The sequence below is a fragment of the Stylophora pistillata genome, chromosome 1 (assembly GCF_964205215.1).
Source record: "Stylophora pistillata chromosome 1, jaStyPist1.2, whole genome shotgun sequence".
Lineage (NCBI taxonomy): Eukaryota > Metazoa > Cnidaria > Anthozoa > Scleractinia > Pocilloporidae > Stylophora > Stylophora pistillata.
In genome coordinates, this window is record NC_142519.1 from 7212373 (window position 1) to 7217500 (window position 5128).

General features: G+C 38.4%; 1 protein-coding gene across 5 annotated transcripts in view; it reads left to right on the forward strand.

The window, feature by feature from the left end:
* Positions 1-2581: 2581 nt before the first annotated feature.
* The window catches only part of LOC148741055 (roundabout homolog 2-like), a 13943-nt gene continuing 11396 nt past the window's right edge, over positions 2582-5128 (forward strand). For 2 of the 5 annotated variants that reach the window (XM_088733283.1, XM_088733294.1), the window contains exon 1: positions 3525-3650. The gene's annotated coding sequence lies outside the window, so the exon portion shown is untranslated. Of the gene's footprint in view, positions 2785-3469; positions 3651-5128 lie in introns of those variants that run through there. The other 3 variants (XM_088733285.1, XR_015991739.1, XM_088733289.1) reach the window with 3 other exon arrangements.

The following is a 5128-nucleotide window of genomic DNA, read 5'->3' on the forward strand; positions in this document are numbered from 1 at the left end:
CGAGCAAAACTTTACTACTGAAGAAAAACTATCTTACGTAGTCGCGTTTCGAAGCTTTATAACTGAGGAAACTCTGAAGTGCCCCTGAGATCAAAATTTTCGTATCCCATTTATTTTTTTTTTCTTTCTTTCTTTTTTTTTTTTTTTTCGTTTTCGTGTTCAATGTGTCTCTTTCACTAGTTTTACTCTATTCTTACGAAAACATATACAAAAATGACGGGCAATTGATACGTAACTCAAGGCTGTAGCCATCGTGCAGACCATGCTGGTGGTATTTCTCTGCATCGAACTTCTGCAAATAGCTTAGAGCGGTAGAAACGGGTGCGATTTGTGCAAACTCGCCGGGCAAACTTCAGTCCTACAGGAAGTTTCGAGAGATCTGTGCACTTCGAAGGATCTAGGCGAAGAATTCTGCCGGGTTCAGTGCTTATCGTTCCAAAAAAAGGGACAAGAAAAACCGTTCTCAGTGCGATCCGGCGACGAAAGGGAAGTCTACGTGATTTGTCACCCCTGATCATTATCTGCCTTTAAAAACTCTCTGTCAGAATACCTTATACAAAGGAAAGTACTCCGCGAACATTATGTATAAAAACGATAAAATAGCCGAATTAAGGAATGAGATTACTGACCTCAAAGCATTCACTTTTAAACAAAAGAGATGGAAAATACGTGTGTTCTCTGACTCGAAAAAAAGCTGACTTTAACATCAGCGAAAGCAGAACAAACAGCTTAAGACACAGAACGTAGAAATACTTTAAAATGTAGGCTTACAGCCAATGCAAAGAAACTGAGAAAATATGGAAAATTCTTCAAAAATCATACTATCAACCATCTGACAGCTAAGTCAGCGTGCTCTCAAAGGGTTTCAAATTCATTCCAGCACCCGTGACACACAAATGTAAAATCAGGCCAACTCTTGCGAGATTTATTCGCAGACGAATGCGTCTCCAATACACCTTTCACGGACACTACAAAGAACCACTTCCGTTCATATCAAACTAAATGCCACCAGTTTCAGTCATCTATTGCCCTTCAGAAATACTTGAAAAATCGTCATAACCCAACTTGCAGAGATTACTGTATCTAAGCCAAAAAATTACTTTTAATCGCAATGAAGTTACGGCTCTGAAAGAGTTAAAAAAAAAAAAAAAAAAACTCTGCTTTAAACCTTACAGAAGCAACTCAACAACAGTCATCATGAATGAGACAGAAAAAGCAGATGAGACTAAAGTGCAACTGGACAAAAGCGTACACTTCAAACCTCTAAATTCACCGATAGTAAAAAGCACGTAGGGAAAGTTAATGAGATCATCGACCAAATGCATCAGGCCATTCCATTTAATATCCCAACTCGGGGTAAATACATTGATAGCAGTGACTTAGAAATGGCTTTCACAAACTCCTAATATCCACCTTGATACACAATCAGTCATTTCCGAAAAAAAAATTATATACCATCTGATCATCTCTAAAAATGGGAAAATCCCTTACGGCAAGCAAAAATACAATTTAAAGGCGATAATGCGACGCGACCAGAAAAGCCACACGGGGAGTCCGTACTGATCTGTCTTTATCCTCATGGCAAAGATTCATCGCCGATGCAAGACTATCCTCAGAAGCTTCAGATGATTCCTGGGACAGGGAAAGTCGACATTTCACGACTGACAACGAAACAGCCCTCAAAAAAGTAGCACATGTGCTTCTTTGTGCAGTGAACAAAGAGAGTTGTGATAAAGCGAAGCACTGATAAGTTTGTTGAGCCTTTGTCGTCATGATGACGTTTTCTACTGTACAATTCCGGGCTGGGTTGAAATTTGTTCTCAGTAATGGCAGACGATTTTTGGATGACTTTGAAGCGGTAAAGGGTTTTAACTTGACCCAATTCAACATTCTGGAAAAATTAGCCCAAAATAAAATGGTCAGTTTTCGTCTCAGGGCCACAATTTCTCAAAGGAAAAAAGCCAAAGCCCTTGGCAAGCAATACATCAAAATCAACTGTTTGAGTTCTCTCAATCAGCGCTTGGCAAACGGTGACAACATTCCTTACACTCCAGAGGCGTCGTCACACCTTTTAAAATAATGGTAAGTCGTTTTAGGTATGTTTATTGACAACAGTTCCATTAGTGTAGTCGAAATATTCAAGCCGATGCCCTGATTTTCCCCCTCTCTCCCGTTATTTTTATTGGTTATCAGCTGACCCTAGCAAATGAAGAAAACATGTTTGCATGACAGACGCCAGTTATTTTTGAGTCGTTTTGTCGCTCTTGTAAGAACTGACTCGCCCTTCCATCATCACCGAATAACTCATCCACGGGGTAAGTTTTTTAAGGGGTATTTCACAGGTTTCCCCGATGCTCCACAAGTTGTGTTATAAAACCACTACCTCATTTTCTATTTTATTACATCACCTCATTTGTGGTGATTTAAGGCCCTTTTCCGTTCTTCTTGTTTCATGTCAAGGAGTTAAATTTAATTCCCGGCTATTAGTTTTATACGGGAATTTGTTGTTGCATCTATCCATTTGTTTTTCGATGACATCATCGCAAAAATAGATGTTTAATTTAGTCAGAGATGGTCAAACGGTAGAGAGAATTTATTTCTTTGCATTGCAAGTACATATTTCTACCGCTCCTACCTATGCATGCGGCTTAACTGTCAATACATACCTACATGCATGAACTAGGATTGTAAGTTTGGTAGAGTGGAAAAACAGACACTGCCGAAGGATCAAAGCAAGAGGGGATCCGATCCAAGAGATCGAGCAATTCATCACTAGACTAATTAGTAAGTTATGTGATAGCAGAGAGTTCTCTGAGTAAACAGTCAAGACTTAAGCGGGAGAAATACCAAAGCCGCTAGACGTGACATAATCTTAGGAAATGTTTTTTGGCCTCAGCTTTGTTAAAGATAAACGAAAGTGTCTTACACTGATCGGTCCTCTAACGCGGCCGATTGCATGTCTTCCATTGCACAACAGATTTCAATTATAGTGCTCATTTACAAAAAAAAAGAAAAGAAAAAGAAAAAAAGACTTTAATCGTTCACCAAAAATTTCTTCTTGGCACTTGAAGTTGTTTACATTTGTAATTTAATTCATTTTAGAGCATTTTTACCTCGTCATTAAATTGTGCCAGTCTTGTAGACCAATTGTGACGGCTTTTGCAATGAAAGTCACGCTCGTTAAAATAACCTACATTCTTCCCTATAAGAAGTTCTAAAATAACACGTCTCAAAATAAGAATCTGTTGTCATTCGTTGAGTTGTTCTTCTCGTTTGCTACTTTGCACTGTCTCTTTAACAAATGTTACTGAGTTTTTTCTTCAAAAACGAGTTTAATCTCTCTCGTAGGACAAAGAGGTTGAAGATTTTTTTCTAGTCCACAACAATCATTGCTAGAAATCTATCGGTCTATCGGCAATGATTCTGATCATCGCCGGCAATTTTCAAGAGATAGAATTTTCTAGTATATTACATTCCCCACATTCCACCTCATAGGAAGTTCTAAACTAGCACGTCTAAGAGAACATGTTGTCATTGATTTACTGTTTTTCCGCATCTGCCAATTTTCGCTGTCTCATTTACAAATAGTGATCACGATTATTCTTCAGACAACGAGTTTAATCCAACCCGAAGGGCAAAAGAGGGTAAAGGTTAGTATCTGACGCATATCACTTACTTTTATTTATCGATTGATGATTCTGTCCCACAGTTTTAAAGAGATTCTAACTATATCCCAAGTCCCTTGCATGTGATACTGGCTTTCGTTTGAATTTTGAAACACAAGGGTGAAACATTGTTGTTGATTACCAATCCAAATGATATATTATGTCCTCAGTGCCTCGCTCTGAAAAGTATTCTTTAAGTTTTATTAGGTGGGGGCAGGTCATAATGACTTGGTGAGGTTTTAAGCGAAATATTTTTTCCCGAAGAATGATATGCAATAATTTTTTTCTCGGCTCGTGAGCGGGCGGAATTCTGTAAATCTTGTGACTTGTTCCGAGAGTGGGCAGTATGCTCGCATACTGCCCACGGGCAGTATGCGATATCCGTTTCGCTTCAGAATATCTTAAGCCTCATTGCAATTTTTCCCACCCAAATCATATATTCATATATGTATATATATATATATATATATAAATATTATGAGAGGAAAAAAGGACGTAACTACATTTCCCGACAAGCCTGTTTCGTGAATCGCTTCACTCTTCAGGGTGAACCCCTGAAGAGTGAAGCGATTCACGAAACAGGCTTGTCGGGAAATGTAGTTACGTCCTTTTTTCCTCTCATAATATTTATTCTGCTCTGCTTCAACGTATTGAGCACTGTTCCACGCGAAAATCGACTTGCAGACTTCCTATATATATATATATATATATATATATATATAGGATGAGGCCCAGAAGGCCGAAACAGTACTGTCTGCAGTTAGTTATATATATATATATATATATATATATATATATATATATAAGAGCAGAAATGTAATGGTCAAGAGGCCAACTCTAATGTAGCTTTGTTGGTTTAATAGCTCGACGTTTCGACCGTCTCGGTCTTCTTCAGGAGCATACTAATTACATGAGCAATATTCAAATTTAAAATTCGTGTCAACAGTAAACATGTCATGACGTAATAATATAAAAATAGAATAGATAACAGCGAAACGTGTCATGGTGTCTAAAATATATATATATATATATATATATATATAGGAGAAGTAGTGTGGCACACAAGGACGGACAACTTCGAGCGAAGGAAGACATGTACTCAAGAAAAAGTCTAAAAAGTTTAATAAAAAACGTTTTGGTCCGAGACCTTCATCAGTTCTGATACACATATCAGTTCTGATATACATATGTATAGATATAACTGCAGACAGTACTGTTTCGGCCTTCTGGGCCTCATCAGTGCAGTGCTAATGCTAGGATAGGGGAGAACCGAGAGGGTCACCCCAAACGACCCAACCTTTGTGGTATCGTCTAAGCCATGCCAGAGTGCTCAAACTAGAGTAAACCAGCGAGCATGCGCAATTGCAACGGCAATGACTCATCCTAGATAGAGTGCTCAATTTGGACATGAAAGCAAAGCTTTCATGTCCAAATTTCCGTGTACTACAAAAAGCCGTGTACTA